Genomic DNA, 25,705 nt, shown 5'->3' on the forward strand with positions numbered 1-25,705 from the left:
ATGATAGCTACAGGCACTGTGTAGGAAGCACTGTTATTACCAAGGCTCTAGAGTTAAGGATCAAGGACTGGCTCCATCAGGTCTTAAGGGAGATAGTGGTCAAAGTGATTATGTTAGTTTGAGCACACGGTGCTTCTTGTCTCTCCCTCAGTATATCCTGCTGCTTAAGCTAGGCTGGTTTCCCTGCCCTATGGTACTTGGTCAGCAGTTATTACTGGTGGTGGTAAGGAAGTTTGACTCCTTCTTCACAATGATGGCTAAAGGGACTAGGTCTGACACAGGTCTAATGTTGTTGTTTTAGAGGGAGGCACTGTTATTCCCAAAGCTTTGGGTTCAGAGTCCTGGGCTATCTCCATCAAGATGTAAGGAAAGATGATGATCAAGGTGGTAGTTTGACTTCCATGGCACAAGCTGACTCCTGTCTCTCTCTCAGGGTCCGTTGCTGTTTCAACTAGGCTAGCTTGCTATAAGATGTCCAAAGAATATCCAGTTTGAGATATCTAAAAGGCAAAGCTGGAGGTCTAACACTCGAGGTCAGGAGAGAGATTAAGGCTAGATAAGCAGATTTGAGAATCTTCAGCACACAGATGATATTTGAATCCCTGGGTACTGATGAGCTCACCAAACAAAACAGTACAGAGGGAGAAGATGGCCTGGGATGGAATGCTGGAGAATACCCACAGTTAGTGAGTATGACCTGGATGAAGGTCCAGGAAAGGACACTAAGGAAGCAGTAAATAAGTAGTCAGACAGGAAGGAGACAACCAAGAGAGTGCAATGTCAAAAAACCATAGAGAGAAGAGACTATCAAGAAGAGGGTGATGACAGTATCAAAGGCTATAGAGAAGTTCAGAGGGATAAAGATTGAGAAAAGGCCATTAGACTGGACAATTAAGAGCTCATTAGTACTTTGGAGACTAGTTTCAGCTGAAGGATAAGGTCAAAAGCCATGCTGCATAGAGATAAAGAGTGAGAGGAAAGAATGCCGAGGTACCAATTGTACCTGGCTTTCTCAAGGAGTTTAGCAAGAAAAGATAAAAGCCAAAAGCTATTAGAAATGGATGGATCAAGTGATGGTTTTTTGAGGATGGAAGAGGATGAAGGGCATGTTTGTAGGTAGTAGAGAAACAGCCAGAAAACAGCGAGAGACTGAAATTTGGTGAGAGAGGGATGATAAAAAGGGCAATCTGCCAGAGAAGAGGATGGGATGGAAGAGGACCACTTGTGCATGTAGTAGGGTTTGCCTTGGGAAGGAGAAGGGCCCTCTCTTCATGTGAGACATGAGTGAAGGAGAAAATAGTGGGGCAAGGCATCTAAGGATCTAAGCTGAGAAGGGAGCGGAGAAAAGAGAGCTCTCAGTGAATGGCCTCATTTTTTGTTTTTTACAGTGAAGTATGAGGCAAGGTACTTAGCTGAGAGGGTGCAAGGAGAGGTAACCATAGGAGGTTTGAGGAGGGATGAGAAGGTTTATAAAAGCCACTGTGATGAGTAGGATAGTGAGTCAACAAGGTGAAAAAGGACTGTCTTGTTGCAGTGAAGGCGTAGTTGACATAAATTTGTTGTGGAGCAGCACAGTTATGTGATTTTCTACAGCTTTGTTCAATAGCACATGAATAGGATCTTGTAGAAGACTTGGCAGGTGAAGATAGTATTACAATAAGGGGAAATGGGTTCAAAAGGACAGTGTAGAGTTGAACTGGTTTGCTAAGGGGTCAAGATGGGGACAGAAGCCAGTGAAGGGATGATAGCCTGGGAAAGAACTGAACTGACAGATCAAGGCATCAGAAGTCATGGTGAATACAAAGAACAGGATTTGGGGTTACAAACAGAAAGTGAGGTTGGATGGCAACAGGGTGTGATAAGAGAATTTCAGAGTTCATAAACATGGAAGTGAAGTCATTGAGGGTGACGACAATATCAAGAGCATAGCCATCTCTGTGTGTAGCTAAGGTGGAATGGAAGAGCAAGTCATAGGAAACGAGCACACTGAGGAACTGGGAGAGAGTATCAATACGTATGCTGAAGTCTGTGAGTCCTAGTCCTACTTCAGGATCCTGATCGTGTGTTTGGTCATTCAAAATGATAAAGGTATTGATTTTCCAGCTGATTTGGTTTCCTGTAATGAAGGCAGGGAAGTCATCCTTGAGATTTGGTTGGACATGAGAGTTAGAGTGAGAAGAATGGTTTGGTTCCCTTGCCCAGGAAGCACAAACGTTTTAGCCTATGATGAGATGGGGCTTGGGAATGTTTTAGTGGAGTTCTGCAACTGGGGCTTTCTGATCTAACATTGCTGATTACTATGTTGAATGTGGAAGTGGAAGAGAATAGCATTTTATTTGAATAAGCATCTTTTTTAACCTTGTAAACTGTATCCCTTTTTATCCTTTTCATTAGTAAAGCAATTTTAATTGTCTTTTATGGTCCATGAGTATCTCGCTGCATTCTAATCCTGAGCCTGAATTACTAGACTGGCCATGCTAAGTTAGGCTTAGGATATTTGACATGAGTCAGGAGGAAGTGGTTGGAACGATGCTGTGGTTAATATTATTGTTAAAGTGTGGGAAGAGTGGTGCAAGAAGAAAGGGAGATTCATGTGATTGGATGGGCTGATACAGAAGTCTGGTATCCTATGGCAACAGCAATTTTAGGTATATGGGAAGAATATTCTCAATGGGGTAAGGATGAAGTTCCCACTGATTCTATAGAATTAGCCCTATTCATACCTAATGAGCTTGACATGGAAAGCAGAAGTATTATGAGATTGACTATTCCTAGAAAAGATGAACACTCAACAAAAGGAAAATGAAAATACACTGTGTATTAAGCAATTAGAAGCAGAGGTAAATGTGCTTTTCATTTTTAAGTACTATGTGTTGAAGGTAGAGGATCAATTTACGCATGTAGTAACAGAATGGTTGAAAAGGGAAATGCTAATGGTGTTGGGGACTAAAAGGATACAAATGACAAGCATGATCTCTGATCAAGAGGTTTCACTGGAGAATGTATTAAAACTTTGTGATAAGGGTACAAAGGGAAAAAAAACAGTGGTAAAGATAAGCATTGGGGGGTCACCAGCAGTGGAAAGAGGACATCAGACCTATCCTATTACTACTTCCTTGGATACTATCTCCCAGGGAATGACTTCCTCCATGGGGGAATGTAAAGTTGGGTGGGCTTTCACCACCATTGAACTTGGCAGATTGCAGGAGAAAATTAAGTAGCAAGTTAATGAATCATTAGAACAAAGGCTTATAAGAGCATAGTTTAATTATGGATATCATAAAGCTTTTTTTCAGTTCCATCCACTTGGATTGTTTACAGAGGATTTATTCTTGCAGTCATGTGATCCAGTTAATTTCCTTTTTCTCTTTTTAAATATTAAAAATAGAGAATTCTGCATGTTTGACCCTAAAAAATGAATTCCCTCTGTAGCAGGTTCCCCAGTGAGGCACAGTGAGGAAAATGGTAAAATTTTTAAAAGACAGGGATTTGGTCAACTGGATTTATGTTCCCTTCCCATAGCACCTCTGCCCCTTTGAGTCCTTATAATCAGCCTGCTTTGGGGGAATTGAATCCAACCTTTTGGGCAGAGTCCTACCCAAACTGCACCCAACTTTAGCTATTGACCTTCCCCAGGTGACCTGAGGAAATCGACTCCTGAAATATTTGTGTAAGATTAGAGCAGCTTCAACAGTTGAGGCAAATGGTGCTATCCATACCAATGGGTACTCTGAAGATGTAGGGAGGAGGCACTGTGTGCTCTCTACCATGCTCCATGGGTAAAGGGTGGCAAAAGAGCTCTGAGTATTATTTTTGAAACATGGTATCATCACATCATAGATTTTATAGTTGGAAGAAACTTTAGGGAATCCCATGTTTCACAGTTGAAAAAACTGCCCAGGATCACAAAGGGAGACACAAAATGTATGAGGCATACTTTGAACCCAGGTCTTCCTGACTCCATATCCAGTGTCCTATTAAATCCAATTCACTTGCAAGTCATGAAATCACCTTCCTGATGTCATGGTCCTCTTCAAGAACAAAGGACAAACAACATTTATCTCCAAGAAGTCATGTCTTTGATATAGCAGTACCACCCTCAGAAGGAGGAGGGCTCTCTATTCCAATGATTTCTTGGATCCAGCATCCAAGAAGACTTACCTGATAAGGACTGACATTTAGATATAGTCCTGGTTGACTCTCTAGCCTTTCCTTACTCCATTTCCTACATGAAGTCACCTGAACTATGAGGTTTCTAGCTTCTCAGAAGTGGCTGTATAACCTCAGAAAATTATTGTGGCTCTCAATAACTGGCAAGTCTCATTCTTGTTATTCTTAATCCCTTTGCAAAAGGATTTTGGGAACAAAAATTTGACAACTCCTTCCCAGAAAGAGTTCAAGGGACTGAGGAGGAATTGTTGAAAAGTGCTATGCTTTTTGATTGGTTGTTGTCCTTCATTCTCCAAGAGCACCAAAATGACATCACTGTGTTGGAGTCAAGGTACAGTGTGTCCAACTGTGGCTAATCAGACCAGCATGAGCTCAGAACATTCTATCATAGGGTGGGCACAAATAGTCCATATACTTTTTAATGATATGGGGAAGATGAAATTTTTTCTACATAATTAGGGAAAAGGTGAATTCACCTACGTCCCTCCCCTCACCAAGTATGTCAAGGATGATGGATTTCATTTTAATGAGGGCCCAACATCATCATCACTATTGTAGGACCAGTGTTACCCATTATCAAAATAGGGATTAGATTTCTCCAAAAGTCAACAAAGCTGTTCCTGGGACTTGATTGGTCCCTGCCTCCCTTGACAGTTTCATAGCATAAAAAGTCTCATCCACATTGCCAACTTTATGGATTTCTGCAAACCATGAGTCATTATATTCTGCCAAGACAACCAAATATTTCCTATCTAGAGCAGTGTGTCCAGAGCATCCAAGTGACACTGTATCTTTGTTGCATATCCTTGCTGTGTTAGGGCAAAGTAAACCTTCTTTTTATACTATTCAGTGATGTGTAAGTGCTTCATTTCACCCCAGCATCAAACCTGAGTAGGGTGCAGATGTTGAGTATACCCCTGACGTTTGGTGTAGTTGGCAGGTTGGGACTAGATGAGATGGCTCACAGCTCACACCTTAGTTAAGTTGAGAGAAAAAGGGTGAAAATACAGACAGTGGGGTGACTAGATGGCAAGACAGCATGGCTGGAAGAGCAATTCTAATTGTGTGTGGAGTTTTCTCTATGGACCAGGGAGCAGGTTCCTACCCAGGCAGGGCAATTATCTCAGTGAGTGATGGAGGAAGCTGCTTGGAAAGGTAAAGAAAGTGCCAAATCCAGAATTTCCTGGTTGTTGTTGAGTATTCTGCATAAGGTGGACTTACTGCATAATAATACTGAAAGCAAACTGGACTAGTGCAACTCAACAAATAAGAACGGATCTCTTGACTAAGTTCTCTTTTCTTTTCTTTCCTTTTTTTTTAAAATTTTGGACTGTATAAAGAAAGCCAAGGAGTAGCTAGTGGAGCCTGTGGCCACCAAGTGAAGGGATCTGTTCTGATGAGTGAAGAGACTGACAAGCCATATCCAGGTACTCATATGGTTTCTGACCCAAAGGTTGTGGTTCCTGTTAAGATGAAAGTAATGAGGTATCAAAGTGTATGAGAAGTAAAGACTTGGGTAAGAAAGCTCCAGGCTTATCCTATTATTGCTACTGGGAATGGGGTGACTCACTGTATTAAGGGAACAGAGGATGGACAGGCCTTCTCCACCAAAAAGCTTAGATAGTTGTAAGAGAAGTTTAAACAGAAATCTAATGAGTCATTATAGTAATGGCTACTGAGGGCATGGTCTAATGAGGCCAATGCTGAGCCACTCTTTCCCAGCTAACTTCTATAGGACAGAGGAGCTCTCTAAAAACATATTTTTACAGAGTCTGCTAGGTTTATTAGAGCCTACAGATGGGAATACTCCTCATCCCTTTTTAGGTGGCTGAGAAGTCGAGTTATTTGCATCTGGCCCCATAAAGATGAATTCCCATTGTAGTCATCACCTTGATAAAGATCTGAAAGGGAAGAGGTGATGTTTCCAAAGGAAATAGTTTTGATTGATTGGATTTATTCAGCTTCCCCAAGACCTGCCTCACCCTAGATCTTGTCTCCTGGGTGGAACCCCAGGAATCCCCATTGGTGGAAACCCAATGGCTTCAAACTTTAACTATGAGACACATAATTCTACAGGAGTGGGCTGATCTGAGCAGGAAATTGGGATGGCAGTGGATATCAGGGCAAATATAGCAGTGAATACAAATGGGTACTCTGAGGGTGGTAGAAGATAGCTCTATATCTACTGTCCTGCCAGGTAGGCAGAAAATGATGATACCCTTTCCTAAATGGAGCTTTGGATATGGACCTGGAATTTGAGGTTGTTAAGAAAGCAACTAATGGCCAACCTATGGTTGTGCTAGTAAAACTGTACAGCAAAATTCAGTACTAGGGCACAAGGGGCCCTTCAGCACTACCTAAGCCCAAGTCACCCTCTAAAGTCACTGCCTCAATTGGATCATTCAGGAAAACTACAGAAGACAGACCATGAAGGGAAGGGATATTATACATTCAGTATCTGTGCAGGCCATTTCAGCAACGAATTACTGAAACCATCCAATTATATTATCAATGTAATGGTGTGCACTAGTGCCCTGAGGAAGGAAAGCATTTTTCAGGTCTCTGCCCACCATATGGCAATATGAAGGAGAATTCAAGTACCCCTGGGGAAAGATGGTAAAGGTATATTGGATTCCTTCCTAGGTGCAATTACATAGCTCTTGACTAGTCTCAGTCTTGGAAAGGGGGAAAAATGGACAGAGTTGATAACACCATACTTTTTGCCCTGGGCCTGGGCTTACCTGGTATACAACACTGACAAGATCAGGACAACTGTAGAAATGGGCATGATGACTTTGCTTAACTATATAGCTGACTCTAACTTGCCAGGTGACATCTTCCTTTCTCACAAGGTAACATAAGAGCTTTTGTTAAGGGAAACTGGTACGATGAGATACTCTAGCTTCCTTCATCTCTAAAACTAGAGTAGAAAGATCTTTCATATTTCTCTCTCCCCTTCCCCTATCCTGGAGCCCAATATTGTATGGCCTAGAGGAAGTGGGGCCAAGTGGATTGGCTCTTGCCAATGAGTAAGGTATGTGATACTACTTAAAAGACAATACTTTTCATTCAAGATTACTGTGTAATCAGGGGCAGCTAGGTGGCGCAGTGGATAGAGCACTGGCCCTGAAGTCAAGAGGACCTGAGTTCAAATCTGGCCTCAGACCAAACACTTGTCACTTACTAGCTGTGTGACCCTGGGCAAGTCACTTAACCCCAATTGCCTAAAAAAAACAAACAAACAAACAAACAAAAAAAAAAGATTACTGTGTAATCTTGTAACTGGGAAAAAATCACCCATGTGTTTCCTTCTGTGCAAGAGAAGATAGAATACAAATAAATAAATAGATGAATGAATGAATAAATAAATGTGCATTATAGACTGATGTCTTTCTTTTGCTGCTCTGTTCTCCTCAGTTAGAATGTATTTCTTCTATCCCTTGTTTATATAAATCCTAACTATCCTTAAAGACCAAATTCATGTCCTACCACCCACATGAAAATTTCTCCTGCTTTCACTGTTCTCTAACTTGTGGAGCAAAGAGCCTGAAACACACAAATCATCAGTAATTTCTATAGAGTCTTGTGCTATTTAGTATCATTTTATAAGTATTAGTCTTCTCTTCCCAACAAGACTGTAAAAACTCTACTGTATTGGGCGGGTAAAACTTTTTCCATTACTCTCCAGCTTATCAGATACATTCTTCTATTGCTATAATTTATTTTAAAAAAATCAACAGTATCTTTCAGTTTTACATTAGTTCTACTTCAAAATACATTCCTCAGTTTCATACTAATCAAATTACCAAAGAATTACTTTATAGTTAGAAAAAAATAATGACAAAATTCATCGGGAGCAATAGAAGGTCAAGAATCACAAGAGAAATAATGGGAAAAAACGTGGGAAGGAAGGCATCCTAGTAGTACACTATACTACTCACACTATACTACAAAAACAGTGATCATCAAGACAATTTAGTAATGGTTAAGAAAGAGAGTTTGATTCCAGGTCCAGCACTCTATACACTGTGCCATGTAGTTGGCTAATAATAATAAGACAAATGCAAATTGAAGCAACTCTTAGGTTATACTTTACATTTATCAGATTGGTACAGTTGACAAAAGAGAAATATGACAAATGTTGGTTACAGGAAATCAGAATATTAATGTACTATTGGTGGGGCTATGAACTGCTCTAGCCATTTTGAAAAGACATTTGGAACTATGCCCTCAATATTATTAAATTGTCCATCCCCTTTGATCCAGTGATATCACTACTAGGTGTATAGCTCAAAGAGATCAGGGAAAGAAGAAAGGAAGCCATATGTACAAAAATATTTTAGCTATTCTTTGTAGTGGCAAAGAATTGGAAATTGAGGAGATGCCTATGACCTGGGGAATGGCTTAAACAGTTATGGTATATAAATAGTATATGAATACTATTGTACTGTAAGAAATGATGAAGATTATGGTTTCAGAGAAACCTAGAAGATCTGTATGAATGGATATAGAATGAAGTGTGCAGAACGAGGAAAACAATTTATACAATAACAACATTGCTTAAGAGATGACAAATAACTCAAAAGTTTTCATTTTATTTGTTTGTTTTTAAAAGTGTTTATTATCTCTCCCTCTCACTCCCTCTATCCTGCTTAATAGAACAATAAAAAACAAAAATAACACAACAAAACCCTGATGTTAAGTACACACAGTATAGCAGAACAAATTTCTATACCATCCATGTCCAAATATACATGTTTCTTTCTAGATTTTAAGTTCATCACCTGTCTGGAAGGAGATTGGTAGTATGGTTCATCTTCAGTCCTCTAGACTGAACTCTGAAAGACTTAAGAACTCTGATCAGCACAATGACCAACCATAATTCCAGAGGATCCAGGATGAACTACACTACCCACCTCCTGCTAGAAAGGTGATGGATTCAAGGTGCAGATTGAGACATATTTTTTGGACGTGGCCGATTAAGGGATTTGCTTTGTTTTGCTTGACTAAGCATGTTTGGAAGGTTTTTTTCCTTTTTTTTTAAATGGAGGAGGTGAGAGGGTAAGAAAATAGATTTTTTGGTTAATTTTAAACATTTTAATTGAATATATGTATGTATACATGTATATCTGTGCATATATGTATACGTCTCTCTGTGAACATGTATGTTTTTATCTCTCCTCCCTCCACTCTCCAGGGAATGTTTCCATGTAACAAATTAAAAAGAGAAATAAAAGCAATTCAGCAAAATTAACCTATACTTCAAGTCTGATAGTATATCCAATGTTCCACACCCATAGTGCCTGACCTCTGCAACAAAGTAAAGGAGATGTAGTTTTGTATCTCTTCTGGGGGGGTCAACATTGCTATTCGTTTTCACTTCTATACAGTTTGGCCCAAGTAGGACTCTCAATCAGACATCTCACACACTCATTCAGAGGATAGCTCCTAATATCAGAAATTTAGCTGACTGACTGGTGCTGCTCCATCAAGAATGTTCAGACATAACATTGTAACAAATATAAACAGTGTCACCAGATGAGTAAAATGCAGTATTTAAAGGGATTACTTGAGTATTGTCTCCAAGAGAACATTAAGAAGTTAACAACAGCCTGGTAAAACCATTTAGTTGGTAATCACTGACCTGTGCAGCTCATGTCCTTAACAACCCTACTAATGCAAAGGTAAATGTATCTCTAGATATAGGACAAATGGACCACTTCCCTGGGCTCAAAAGCACACGGTATCTTTACAATGCCATAGAGGAGGTATTCTCACTGTTTTACTGTAAAATGATCTTGTTATGCTGATAGTCTTCCAACAAGTGAGGGGTGTGTGTGTGTGTGTGTATGTACGTATATATGTAACAGATATATCTCTTTTCAAGTATCCAATAAATACTTTTATGACTCAAAGGTAGGCCCACTTATTACTTTTCATATAAGAAACCTAAATAAGAGCTTATAATACTATTTCCTCAATTATATAATATATACAAGGATGTCTAAAATAGTGCTCATGCATTTACTAGCTGTGTGACCCTGGTCAAGTCATTCAACCCTTTTTGCCTTAGTGTCCTCCTCTGTAAAATGAGCTGGAGAAGAAAATGACAAACCATTCCAGTATCTTTGCCAAGAAAAGCCTAAATGGGGTCACGAAGTCAGTCACAACTGAAAATGACTGAACAACAACAAAGGAATACCTTAATATTTGCTGATTCTTTGGTCAAATAATTATTAAGATATTGAGAAAGTTAAGAGTTGAGTTCTTTTTTTTTTTGGGTGAGGCAATCAGGGTTAAGTGACTTGCCCAGGATCACACAGCCAGTAGGTGTCAAGTGTCTGAGGCTGGATTTGAACTCAGGTCCTGACTCCAAGGCTGGAAGCTTTATCCATTGAGCTGCCCCAAGAGTTGATTTCTAAACAAATCAAAACGTTATAATTTTATAGGTCTATTTCTTTACTCACCTAATGATCAAATGTTTTAAAATAATTTGATGTCACATTCCAGATATAAGGATACACTTCTTACTCACTAGAATTGGCAGAGTCTGAAATAACAATAGAAAATGGGATTTCACCTTTGAACCTTTGAATGAATGCTACTAGAAAAAAAAGATTAATAATCTCTACTACACAACAGCAAGGCTGACAAGACTTTTTATATCACTTTTACATAAATACATTTCTGAAAGGAAAACTTTCAATCATGGGTATTGTAGATGAGATGAGATGATATAAAGCAAATAAATACATATATTTAATTGTCCCTGACAACTGAGCCTCAAAAAGACTCAGGAACTCTGATTAAAACAGTGATCAATCCTGTTTCCAGAGGACCAGTGATGAAGCATGCTACATAACCAGACAGAGAAGTATTGACCTAAAAGGGCAGATATATAGATATATATATTTTAGGAAGAGCAGATTCAGGAATTTTTTTTAAATTTTGTTTGATTATGCGTCTTTCTTACAAGGATTGTGTTTTTCTATTTTTTTCAATGGTGGGAGGATGAGGTGGGGAAAGTATATTTTTGTTAATTAAAACAAATTAAAATTTAAAAACAATAGATATAAAAAGCAAATGTGGCTCCTGTTTTTGGAGTTCATCTAAAAGCATTTAAACAGATTGTAATTTCTGGAAAGCAGTCTGAGAGAAACTAGGCTTATGCCAAAATTTCAAACAGCACTTGGCCTTTTGGGTAAGGGCAGGTGTTTTTGAAGCTATAAATAAGGCCAATTGGTCAAATGATCAAGTCAGAGGTTGATCATGTGTGAAAATGTCTCTCTTTCCTCTTTCAGTCAAGTCATAGCTTAAACTTGTAATATTAATTGAAAAAATGCTCTCACTTCTCTTTTTGGCCTTGTAACATTCATTGATAAAACTGTCACCCAAAATCTCAAACAGTATAGCACAGTGATCTCCAGATGGATACATGACCTATATATAAAGGTCAAATAAACAAATTAGAAAAGCAGGGAAGTATATACCTTTTGCTACTATAAAGGGGAGAGATAGAGAATATCACAGAAGATAAAATAGATAATTTTGATTACATAAAATTAAAAAGCTTTTACACAAACAAAATCAATCAAATCAGAATTAGAAAAGTTAACTGGGGAAAAAAAAAACTTTTCAACAAATTTCTCTGATATGGGTCTAAAAACCAAGATATATATGGAACTGATAAAAAAATATATATAAACAAAAGTCATTCCCCAATAGCTAAGTGCTGAAAGGTGAATTCTTAAAAGACATGTAACAATCACATGAAAAATACGATAAATCACTGTTAAAACAACTTTGATTTTTTACTTTATATCTATTAGATTGGCAAAGATGACAAGGAAAAAGGCAGTTATTGGCGGGATGGTGGGAAGAACATTGACATACTGTTGGCAGACCCATAGAGTGAGACAGCTGTTCTGGAAAATAATTTGGAATTATAACCAAAAAGTCACTAATCTGTACACATCCTTTGACCTAGTGATACCACAATTCCAAACAGATAAAAAACAAATGGAAAATAACTAGTATGTATAAAAATATCTATGACAGCACTTTTTTTTTTGTTTTAGTAAAGAACTAGAAGCAAAGTGAATGTCCATCAATTGGAGGATGGCTGAATTATAGTATATGATATAACAGAATATAATTGTGCCACAAAAATTATGAAAGGGCCCAGATTCACAGAAACCTAGGAATACTTGTGCGAACTGAGACAGAGTTAAGTAAGCAAAACCAGGACAGTAGTTTATACATTAATTACAACTTTGAAAGACTTAAGAACTCTGATCAATGCAATGACTAACCCAGAAGACAGATAATGAAGCATGTTGCCCACTTGTTGGCAAAGAAGTGAAGCGACTGGAGGTCTAGAATGAATAATACAGTTTCAGACACAACCAATACAACATAAATCTATTTTTCTTGATTATCCTTTCTGTTATAAGAGAGGGCTTTTACTGGGGGACAGAGAGGTGTTTTGGTAGAAACTGAGGATAGAGACTAATAAAAAAAAGGCTACCAATGAAACATAAGTATATAAAGAAGAGAACAGAACCAAGCTCAGAAGGGGAAACAGAAAGGAAAGATAGCACCCAGTTAAAATTGACGTATAGTCAAAAAAAAAAAGCCTAAGCTATACATGGTAGATTCATATACAATCATTTTTCTACCCTTTGCATTTTGAAGTGTTCATCTTTTTAATGATTGTCAAGTTAATAATATGTATATATATATATATATTTTTTTTTTTTTTAAAAGATGGTAACATCCAATTCTGTTTTACTCACCTCTTCTCAACCTCTATATCATTTGGTCATGGAATGCATCAGCAGAGGTTCTATCTTGATGATATAAGTAAATCATAAGATCATAGATTTTGAGCTGGAAGGAACCTCAGAAGCCCTTCATTTTACAGTGAGAAAACTGAGGTCCAGTGAGATTAAGTGACTTGACTAAGGTCATACACATAATAATCATAAGAGGTAAGATTTAAACCCATGTCCTCTGACTACAATCAAGGTTCTTTTCCACTGTTCCACATCTCTATATTTAAGTATATTCATGAAAGGAATTACGTAAATACTAATTTTACCATTAAATTTTACTTTCAATAAATGACTCATAATGTAAACTAAGGAAAATTTCACCAAAAACATTTTAACAAAGTCCCTCATTTAGAAGTATAAATTAACAAAATAATGCTGATGTTAATAATATTATGATTGTAGGTTCTCATAGTGGTTACTGAAATGAGTTTCATGCAATAGTATACTAGTGTGCCCTGCTTAAAGAAAAAAATTTAAGTATAAAATTCCAAAACTTACAGATCCATTAAGAGATGATTATTTGCTAACCAAGAATAAATTTGTCTCAATGTAATTACTCTTTGTAACTATGGATTCACCAAGTTCCTTTAACTGTACACACCTAAATCAACCGTAGCTGTTTCTAGTATGTAAAACTAGCACATAGAAGAGCAACAGGCCTTGGAAGGTAGCTATTGTAAAATATCTAAGTCAGTTCTCCAAACTGTGGAGTGTGCCCTCTTTTGCAGGCTAGGGCAAAGTGGTGGTGGGGAGGAGAGGATGCAAGATACTGAGAGGCATGAAGCCATGGCCAAAACTGTTGGATATTTCTCGGTACAGCTCCCACATAAATATGTGCATTGTTTTCGATGAAAACAAAGTTCAAATCAAAGACAACAAAAGCGAGATTAACACCGAGAATTTGTTCTGACAGTGAATGCAGTGCAGTAATTATTTAATATGGTATTTGCAAACAAGGTCCAATTTGAGCAAGGAGAGGAGGCACAATCTGTCACTATCAAAATCTGTCAGCATATGTTCATGACAAACGAACTGCTTGCCGTCCTTGAATGTGAGGGATATAAATTCAAAATTAAACCTTCTTTGTGTGGAAGTGTAAAGCACCACAATATCTGCTGTGTTCCTCATTATTACTCATTTTCGTAAGCACAATATGATAGCCTGGTCTCAAAAAACCCCCAAACAAACCTTAGGTTTTAAAAAATGGGGAATAATTCAAGAATGAGAATACAGATAATCATTTGGAATTTTCAACAATTAAACTGTCTCTAATTTTTCTTAAAGAGAAATAATAGCCCTTTGTGATAGGCAAATACACGAGCAATTTGAAAAAGAAGGCCACTGAAATAGCTAAAACTGGTACAAAGAAAACAGAGACCATTTAAGTGGGGAAATACAGAAACATAAAGTGTACGTAGATTAAGATGGCAAGAGAACTTTTCCAAAGAAAATTAGATGCTTTGAACAAGTGAAACAAATGTTTTCAAAAGCCACCTCAGTGACATCAAAAGGATGCCTCACATCATATAAGGTTTCTTGCAGAAGTGCTAAATGTAAAAAAGCCTCTTTCCTTGGGAGAAATGTTGGTTACTACAACTAACTATTGATATGGTCAAACTGATATTCAGTGAATCATACATAAAACAGCTTTGAATGGTTCCATGTGTAGATTAATGTGATGAGAAGGAAAACTGCCTGTGTCTGATGACTTTATAATTAATTGAGAAATTAAAGTCTTTATATTTCATACTGCAAGTAGTTAAAGAAACCATTGACATAGTTAAAATACAAACCTATATGGTATAATAAACAGCTTACTAGGATTAGGGTCATGAAGGCTTGGTTCAATTGTCATCTCAGAAACTTACAAGCTATGTGACTGTGGGCAAGTTACTTAATTGTTTCATGTCTCAGTTTCCTCATCTGTAATGAAAGGGTTGAACTGCATGTCCTCTGAGGTGCTTTCAAAGTACCTTTATTGTAAGATACGAAGTTTCTTTGAGGCCCTTTTCATAAGGAACTGTTAATAATGAAAAAGGTAGAAAACACGTTTTGTTTTTGTTTTTTAACAAAAGAAAATATTTAGATTAATTGTTAAAGGTTGTGAGCCAGTTTAACACTGCGAATGTTATGGATGAATATCTTGATACCACATATGTGTAGTACTGTACTTTATTTTCATGTATACTGATAAATATATATGTAAGAAAAAAGTTTCAGATGGGTTTTGGATCGTTTTGGAAGTTATAATGTAGTGCAGAAGACTCAGAACTTGTAAACAATGTGGAGTGATGCCTTGCTTGTAGAAACAGGTGTTATAAAAAGGCAGAGAATTATCTTTGATTTATTAAAAAATGAGAGTAAGAAGAAAACCGTTTCAAGGATATACTTCAAAGAGCTGCAAAGCATGATGATGTAATGGTAGCTAATTTGCATCTGCATATTTTATGGCTAAAGAGAGTAAAACAACAAAATGAGAAATATAAACATTTGGAGACTGAGCTTTGATCTTAAGACTATCAATTCGACAGGAAAAAACTAGGGAGTTCTGACTTTTTAAGCAAAAAGTAAGTCCCTTGAGAATCAGGAGGCTATCACTTAAGCCACTAAAGACAATCACAGCGAGAGCAAGAAGAATCACACAAGAAAGCAACAGAGGAGGAACCTGAGTTGAAGACACAACAGGTGGAGCTAAAAAACTGATCATTTTGGGCTGGGGCAGTTAGTAGTCACCTGGAGAACTTCAGCTGGGTGATTCCTTATTGATCAGAGAGAAAAGACCTCACTGTCCAAGGGTTCCTGTGAAAGCGTTTGCCACCTGGAGCTGCAGAATGGTGAAGTTTTACACAAGGCCTTGTTGCTCTCTGCTGCCACCTCTGGCTTGAAAAGGAAGAGCAGAAAGGATTTTGCATCTGGTATCCTGGTGAAACGTCTTAAATAATGAATTTTTAATTGTATCAGTTCCTGACACTAACACTGATTGGACAGCACAGCATCCAGGTGAACTAGCTGAGATGATCTGTATATCCCAGAGATCACCAGTTTTATGAGGTTCACAATTCTTTAGCTTAAAGAAAACTGCTATTCAGATTTGGTACTAACTCTCTAAACTCCCTATTAAGGATGATGTTAACTGAAAGAACTGATGAAGGCTATGTGTTAAGTAGAGAAGAGGATTTCCCTAGTTGAAGAGTGGTGAGGATCAACAGTTAAGCAGTGAGCAGAGAAGCAGTTTCATGTAACACAGGTGTTCCAGAATGGACCAATACCATTAAAGCCTGCTGTCTAGAATTGTGAGTTGTCAACATGAATTGTCTTCCATATATATCTCTATGTCAGGTTCCTTATAAGTGCATGCCCACTCTTCACCATCCTCTGGTGGAAGAATATGATCTTAGTTTACATGTGCATTGTTATGTCTCATTATTTATATATTTACTTTACTAGTATTCATAATCTTATTTCATTAATTTTATTATTATATAAATGGCAGTGTATAAGATCCAAGTGTCACTATTGTGTCTGGTTGTACAAACGGGGAAAAAAAATTGGATGTGGCTCCAGAGCTAGAGTAGTGAGTACTGGCCATGAATTTCCCCTAACAGGATTACCTTTAGGACCCTGTGAGAATTTGAACGTAACTGTGTGGTGTTGGCATAGCTCTGGGTACTTCAGACACGCTGGTGTGACAGTAAGTTGGATAAGTGAGTACAATGCTAGAGAAGTGGAGTGTCTCACACACCTAAGAGTGAGAGTTCCTAAGTGTGACATTGTGTGGAGTGTTCACATACCACTTTGTAAGCTCTTGAACATACATTTGTCAGTTATATTCTGAGAGCATTGGAGGATAGGGACTCATTTTTTTTTTCATTATACTATAATGCTCTGATCTATAGCAATGCTATATCAAGAGAAAACTTCAATATAAATGACAGGCTTTTTAAAATGATGTCAGATGAGGAAACTGTACTTGACCTTGCATTAAAAGAGCTTAGTCAATTTCAGGACAAATCACAGATCTAAAAACACTAGTTAAAAATATGGTTCCTTGTATAATTTGGACACATTGGAAGCATAATAATCTTGTAATGAGAAATATGATTGAGGGGACACATAGGTTTTTAAGTTGTTATAAGAGTAATCAATTTTATTTAAAATGGTCCATTAAAAGAAAGGCTCTTTGCAAAATTATGTGAAGATACTGGAGCAGAGCACAGGACACTGTCATGTTTGTGGAACACTTGCTGGCTTTCTCCTGTTATACTGGGCTAATAGCCAGGTCCTGTTGTGAACCCCTCTAAGCCCAGTTGTTTTCACAGAATCAGAATACGGAAATACCCCTAGGGCAGCGGCACCATGGAAAATTAACTATGTAAAAGAAAAAAGGATTGTAAAATAGGGGAGACTCCAGAGACATAATGCCCCTATGTTTATGACAATTGCCTCAGTAATCTCTAAACTAACGCGGCATCTAGCATTTAGGGGGCAAAAGAGATCTTGGGGGATGTAGAAGTTGTTAACTTGTCAGGACCTTCACAATTTTACACAGGCTGTTGCAACAGAAACCAAGTAGCAGGATAAAGGCAGCAGGACACCATGAACTGAACCAATAAATGGGAAAGGGCTTATTTCTTCCCCCTCTCTTTTGGGTCCATGGCACTGAGAAATGAACCTGGCGTTCTGTTTTGTTTGTCAGGACATGAAGCCATTCTGACCTCAGAGCTAGGATTTCAGGTAGAATATTGCACCTAGCCAGCCCAACAGAGAAGCCAAGAGGATACTTGGGATTTGAGCCCAATGAAGGACTTTGGACTTGGAGCCTGGAACTAAGTTATAAAGGAAATCAGCTAAACTGTAAACTTAATTCCCTTGCCCTTCCCAGAATATGAGATGGTTCAGGGGGAGATTATGCTTCCCCCTCCCACTGTGTGAGAGTATGTTTGTAGATTTGATACTATACCTTCGAAGTAAATATTCCTTTGTAAAAACTAATCTGAGTGATGATAGTGGTTAAATGGAACTGGTGGGCAAGGAACCTACCCCTACAATTTGAGGACACCACTGGTAGGAGCTGGAGCCAATAGCAGAGCCTAGATACCTCAAATAGCCTTGAGGGCATCAAAGAACCCTAGGGGTGGGATGAGATGTAACATCCCCAGCTTTCAGGCAGTGGGGTCAGGGTAGTCAATGTTTCAATTTATTTTTTTTGTATCTCCAGCACCTTGCACTATGCCTAACACATAATAGAAGCTTAATAAATGCTTGTCAATTGATGGTACCCAACTTCAGAGTTTTGGGAGAAGAGTTGGAAGAGGCCCCACTGCCGAGATGAGTGGTTATGATGGCAATTTAGAAGAGACTACAATCCAAAGGGAACATGAGGAGTGACAGGGAGGCCATCTCAGATTGTTACAGTTCTGAAAGGGCAGAGAGCCTGCATTGAGCAATTCCAGGAAGCTGAGTATTTTGGAAGCGAGCTTGAACAGCTTAGAATCATTCAAGAGATTTAGTAATCATCCAGTTAAAAGAGGTTTGGGGGTTGTAAGCAGCCCCATTCAGCTCCAGAGGCACTAATCTCCCCATAAGAGGTGATCCAGACCTTTAAAGATAAAGAGGGAGAGTGGGAAGAAAAGAGGGTAGGAAGCTAAACCCCTACAGGACTCAATATGAAGAGGAACAAGAAGAGGCTCTACTAAGCCTTTGGGAAGGCAACCTGGGAATTTCCAACCCTATTTCCAGGTGAGGAGAATCTACTTCATTCCTCTCAAATCTGGCCTTCAGTGGTTGTAACATTCACAACCCTTCAGAGAAGTTACAACCTAACCTGACCCAGCAGGACAGGCAAATTCCCATGCTGATCCCCATCATTCCCATACCCTGTCCCTACATTATATAGCAGTGGACTCATGCACCTTTTTCATTTTTCAGTGAGGAACAATGGTAGCACAGGATGAACAGAAATGCATGAGTAGTGATTACACTACTTCCCACACACCTCCCACCAAATTTACCCCACCCCTTCAAACTTCCCTACTGTACTTTCCTTTCCCTACACTCTTTCCCTACTGTTGTGGAGGGTGGTTGGGTACCATTATTCTTCCAGCCTCTCAGATTTTAATGGCCTCCTTAGCCTTGATGACATACTCAACTGGAAGTGACTCTTCAAAGTTATCAATAACCCCTTAATTGCCACATCTAGTGGTCTTTTCTCGATCTTCATCCTTCTTGACTTCTTTGTAACATTTGACACTAATAACCACTCTCTTCTACTGGACCTTTACCTTCTCCTCTCTGGGTTGTCTTAAATACTGCTCAGCCTTGGTTCTCCTCCTACCTATATGACCACTCCTTCTTAGTCTCCTTTGATGGATCATTCTCCATTTCATGATGCATCAAGGCTACCCTCTAATGGTGGGGGTAACCCAAGGCTGTGTCATAAACCCTTTTCTGATTCTGTCTGTACAATTTCACTTGGTGATTCCTGAGCTCCTATGGGTTTATTATTATTATTGTTTATAACAACAACAAAAACCCTAGCATTTACATAGCACCTACTATGTGCAAGGCACTGTGCTAAGGGCTTTACAAATATTATTTTATTTGATCTTACATTAAGCCTGAGAGCTAGGTGCCATTATTATCCCCATTTTATGAGATGAGGAAACTGACACAATAAACAACTTGCAGGGTCACATAGCTATTAAGTGTCTGAGGCTGGATCTGAACTTAGGTCTTTCTGACTCCAGGCCCAGCACTCTATCCACTGTATCACCTAGCTGCTTCAATCATCTCTACCCAAATGATCCCCCAATATGTGTGTGTGTGTGCGTCCCACAGTCCTACATCAAAGTCTAGTGAGCATTTCAAACTAGAAATACAGCACATATACACATCTTAAACACAGCTTGTCCATAACAGAATTCATTACCTTTCCCCCAACATCCGTTTTTTGAACTTCCCTATTCTGATGAGTGTACCAACATCTTTCTGATCAACCAAGATCTCAACCTTGGAGTTATCCTTGATGCCTCACTTTCCCTGACCCCACATATCCAATCAGTTGCCAAATCTGAGTATTTCTAACCCTCAACATCTTTCAATTCTATCCCCTTCTCTCCATTTGAATAGCCTTAGCTCTAGTTCAGGGCCTCATTGCCTCTTACGTGGATCACTGCAATAGCTTCCTAATTGGTCTCCCTGCTTCAAATTTCTCCCCTGTCCAATCTATTCTTCAAAAAGTTGCCAATGTAATTTTTCTAAAATGCAGGCCTGACCATGTCACTTTCCTATTCAGTAAGCTCCAGTGGCACCATATTAGCTCTAAAATCAAATATTATTTCTCTTTTATCTCATCATTTTAAAATAATTTCTATTTCTGTGTTTTATAATATACATAATTATTAGTATAATAATATACGGATAATGGAGCAGCTAGGTGGTATAGTGGATAGAGTGTTGGGCTTGGAGTCAGGAAAATTTATCGGCAAGTCACTTAACCCTGTTTGCCTCAGTTTCCTTATCTCTAAAATGAGCTAGAGAAGGAAATAGCAAACTGCTCTAGCATCTTTGCCAAGAAAACCCTAAATGGGGTCACAAAGATTCAGACACTACTGAAAAATGACTGAACAATAACAAACATGTATAATGGGAGGAGGGAATAAATAGTAGGGTATTCCCTCAACCCCCTGCCAAGTCTGCTCTAGCTAGATCATACCCCATGAGTACTAAGCATATATGTTATTCGATTCCAGGGAAATGTGGCTCAATGTTGAAAGGATTTGGTTCTCTAGGATGAAACAGCAAACTCTAGGTAGTCCTCTGGTCCTCTCCCCACACCATCTTATTACAGGAGATTGGAGTGATGCATGAGTTAAAAAGGAGAGAAAACTTCCTAATTCTCTTCCTTCAAAGAATTTGTGTCAAGTAACTTTCCCATGAGGAGTTGATGGCAAAACAGCAGAAAAAAACAAGATTGTAAAATGGAGGTGTCTCTAGGCACACAAAACCCAAAATCAAGTTGACCATGCTTTTAACAATTCCCCAGGCAATCCCCAGGCTGATGAGGCTACCAAAATTTGGGACATACAGGAACAGTGGGATTGGGGGGGCAGGAAAGGCTGTCTAAAGTGGAGAGATCCACACTATTTGCAAAGGCTGCTATCAGACCCTATGACTAAATTCTGTGAGGAACCAAAAGGGACATGGAAAGTCATGTCAAATTGTCACCAAACCCACCTATCATCAGATTCAATCACTACTGTATCTAACTTTCACTGTATATACTTAATCAGTACTGTTCCTATATCTTCTGATAGCCATAACAGAGATATAATTGGCACTATAGTAATCTGAGTGGTCATTTGAGCCAAATCTAGAACATAAGACCCTTCAGGGATAATACATGTGCCAAAGTAATTTGAAAGTTTTTTAACTAAAAGAAAAAATTGCCATTTTCCCTAGTGATTAAAAAATACAAATTCACCTTATAACAAATTTTCTTCCTGAAGTTTTCATATTTGGGGGGGATTTAATATTGTAAATAAAACAGGCCCTCAAATTCAACATCATACTCTGATCCACAAAGATAAAGTAATTGAATTTACAACTTTGTGATAACTGTGGTTACTTGGTACTTGAACTCTTTCTTGCTGCTTGCAGTATTTTTTTTCTTTATCTCAAAATTTTGGTTTTAACATTCCTGGGTGTTTTCATTTTGGGATTTCTTCTAAGACATGACCGGTAGATTCTTTCTTTTTTTCACTTTGCTTTCTGGTTCCATCACACCTACGAGCTATAGTCTTATTTCTTCTCTTTTTGAGCCAAACTCAGCCTCTACTACCTTTCCATATTAACTGCTTTCTCCAAAGTTACCAATTATCTCTTTCATTGCTAGATCTGATGGTCTTTTCTCAGTTGTCATTCTTTAGAGAGCCACTCTTGTCTGGGTTTTTGTGATACATCTCTCCTGGATTACTGGTTACCAGTCTGTCTACTTTTTAGCAGTCTCTTTTGGTTGCTCATCTTTCACATTACTAAATATACAGGTTCCCCAGGGTCATATGTCATAGGTCCTCTTCTACTCTCCATTGATAGTCTATTAGTAACTTCATCGGCTCCCATGGATTTAACTACCATCTCTACACAGAAACTGTTATTCTGCCTACTAGATATTTCAAAATGAAATGTCCTTGATACATCTCAAACTCAACATGTCCAAAACTGAACTCATCATCTTTCTCCCCAATTCTTCCTCCCTTTCAAAAATCCCCTATTTCTGTCAAAGGTAACACTATCAATCCAGTCTCACAGGTTCCAAGCCTCAGGGTTATACCTAAATCCTCACTCTTCTTCACCCTATATATCTAATCAGTTACTAAATATTATCATATCTACCTTCACAACATCTCCCATATCTAAGCCCTTCTCTCCAGTCACACAGCTAACCTTAGTTCAAATCCTCATTTCTCAGATTATTGAAATAGCCTCTAATTGGCCTTCCTGCTTCAAAACTCTCTCTACTCCAGTCCATCCTCCACACTGCTGCAAAGTGATTTTCCACATGCAAAGACCTGACCATGTCACTCCACTACTCAATTATTACTCCAGTGGATTCCTATTCCCACTGGAATAAAATATAAACTCCTCCATGTAGCTTTTAAAGCCCTTTACAACTTGACCCCAAACTATCTTTCCAGCCTCACTAGGTATTACTTCCCTTCCCACACCCTGAAATCCAGTTGAATTGGTCTTCTCCTTGTTTCTCACTGGCTGTCTGCCCTGCCTAGAATACATTTCCTCCTTGTCTCCACCCCAGAGTCTCTCTCTTCCTTTAAGATACTACTCAAGGATCATCTTCTCAATGAAACCATTACTAATCCCTCCACTGCTAGTGTCTTTCCTCTCAAACTACCTTGTAGTTAACTTCTTTGTATATGTTTGTATTTATTAACATTATATTTATGTTATCTATAATTTATATGTACTTGTCTTCCCATAAGTTCACTAGAAGTGCAGATTGTTTAATTTTTTTGTATCTGTATATCCCCCAGCACCTATCCTGGCACATTGCAGATGATTAATAAATACTTGTTGATTGCCTGATATCATCAGCTAAATTTTAAAAGGAGATATGGGCTATTCTTTCAATTTCACAAACTCAGAAATATCTTTTGTACTGCAAGTTATCCTTTATGTATTTTCTAAAACTGTATTAATGTAGAAATATAGCTACAATTTGAAAAATTAGTGAAAAGCATCCTAAACTACCTAAATGGACATAGCAATCTAATGAAGCTCTCAACAATTAGGTCCTCTTACCCAGAGAAATCATTTTACTAAGAAAAGTAATTTCTAAAATCAAAGTGTTTAAGTTATGAATTTAAGAAAATCCTTTTTCATTTCATCAACTGCTACAATTAGCAAACCATCTCTTTTAAAGCAAAAATAAAATCACAATGCTTTACAACACTTTATTTTTAAAACTTTTAAATTTATAGAAAAAAATTAGCAATTTCACATTTGACCTTAATCTTGTCCAGAAAAGACCAAAAATTATGTCTATCAATGTTAACTTGTTTCTTCTCATGTCAATTTTCTAGTCAATAAGTTCTATCATGTAATTGAATTGACTATAGATCATTGGATTTTTTTGAGTTGTTGGAAAGGACTTCAAAAAACATCGAGTACAATTCCTTTCTTTTATAAATGAAGATACTGAAGTCCAAAAAACGTTAAGTAATTCAGTTAACTATGTGATTTTGACTAAATTGGATATCTCAGAGACATCTCAAACTCATTATGTACAAAACTTACTATATTTTCCCCCAAACCCTTCCCTGTTTCAAAATTCACTATTCACTATTAACTCCTCACTCTTTTTCACCTCACAGATCCCTTTCCAAATCTTGCCATTTTTACCTCCACGTCTCTCAAATCTGTCCCTTTCTCTATATATTCACAAAGAACATTATTTCCCCTCTTATACTGAGATAGAGGTCAACGGGCCTTCTTTCTGTTCCTCACATAGGATATTACATATCTGTCTTTGCACTAGTTTATCTTCTATGGCGCTCCATACCTAGAATGTACTCGTTACCTCTGCCTCATAAAATCTCTTTTCCTTCATGATGCAGCTCATGCTTCTGCTTCTACATAAAGCCTTTTCAGATTCCTCCAATCTGCTAGTACCCTCCCTTTAAGTGTTATTGTGGTTGTTGCTCTTTATATACTTACATATATACTTGTTGTCTCCTCCATAAGAATATATCTCGGTTTTGAGTGGGGATTAATTCTTTGCATTTGTATCCCCAGAGCCTAGCACAGTTCCCGGAACACAGAAGGTGTTTAATAAATAATGCTTGACTGATCTGAGCAAGAAGCTTTCTCTCTGTGCTCCCAGTTCTCTATAAGGAAAATAATAAGAGTTCTAGTTTATTACCCAATTCAAATAAAATCAGAAGATGCTTTTTACACACAAAGAGATAAGTAAATATAAGATATTAATATTGTTCTTGCTCAAAGTCACACAGCTATTTAAAAAAACTAAAAAAATTAGAATCTGGTCTTCTGATCAGGCTAGGCTATTATACAATATTGGCTCCATTGATTCTTTGAGAATATAAAAACATTTGTAGAGTGGTTGTTTATCTAAACTGCATTTTATAAGTGTAGATCAGGTTTTTAAAACCAGTTAACCTTCGGGGGAGAGAAATAAAAAAGCAACTACAGTAAAATCTCATTTTCCTCATTTCTTATGGAATGAATCCTTTTGTTTAAAGTTTTGTAATTAGAAATTGTAATTAGAAGCATAACTTTAAAATTTAACTATTTTTAGATAGCGCTTTCAAAAATATACTATACTGCAGACCTATTTTGCTTTTAATTCCAACTGAAGATATTATCAATCATATTTAATACTTACTAAAATATGTTTGATATTATACAGAAGTAACCACTGTGGAAAAGTTTTAAGTATACAAGGTGTCCCAAAAGTCTTAGCTAAATTGAAGCTCTGATAGCTTACAAAGGTACTAAGGCTTTGATGTCACCCTATATCACAATAGTTGCTTTTTTACACCTATATTAATATTCTGCACGTTGCATCTTTCACAACTGGCAAGGGATTAATCACCTAGTAATAATAGTCTCCATGAATACAACAAGCATGATTATTGTGGATACAGCATATTGATTTTGGATTCAGAGGATGAGTTCGAATTCTCTCTCTTTCCTAGCTGCCTGACCAATTGCTTAACCTCTCTGGGCCTAGGCTGACAGGAGGAAAGCAGGCAACAATGAGCCCCTGTTTAGAGTACAGTTCCAGGAGCTGGGAGATATGCAAAGTTTAGATAAGACATAGTGTTTGGCTTCACAAAGCATAAAGGGACAGAACAAGTACAAAATCTATAATTTAATAATAATAAAAAAAGATACTTAAGCACCCAAGGGAAATAGTATTGTAAAGAGGAACAAGTCACTCCCAATTAACAGAGTTCAGAGACGGCTTCCTACAAGCAGTCTGAATTTAAAGTGGAAAAAACAAGATTTCCAAAAGACCTAAAATAACCCTAATTAACTTGTTGAAAATGACATTCGTCTCCGAACTCATTTTCAAGGTATGTACTTCAAATGACTTTCCCAAATAAAATAACCTGGTCAATAATTAAGCGTACCTACAGGTGTCTGAAGGCTTCAAATACACC

The 25,705-nt window shown here is 37.8% G+C and overlaps 1 protein-coding gene across 12 annotated transcripts in view; it reads right to left on the bottom strand.

Annotated features, from left to right (window-relative positions):
• Window positions 1-25,705, bottom strand: part of SEMA4D (semaphorin 4D) — a 178,783-nt gene that overhangs the window by 111,718 nt on the left and 41,360 nt on the right. For 9 of the 12 annotated variants that reach the window (XM_027874616.1, XM_027874608.1, XM_027874615.1 and 6 more), the window contains one exon: window positions 10,638-10,720. The exons of the other annotated variants lie outside the window; for them this stretch is intronic. The gene's annotated coding sequence lies outside the window, so the exon portion shown is untranslated. The remainder of the gene's footprint in view (window positions 1-10,637; window positions 10,721-25,705) is intronic. 12 annotated transcript variants of the gene reach the window in all.

Source organism: Vombatus ursinus, unplaced genomic scaffold, assembly GCF_900497805.2.
Source record: "Vombatus ursinus unplaced genomic scaffold, bare-nosed wombat genome assembly UNPS02014807.1, whole genome shotgun sequence".
Taxonomy (NCBI): Eukaryota; Metazoa; Chordata; class Mammalia; order Diprotodontia; family Vombatidae; genus Vombatus; species Vombatus ursinus.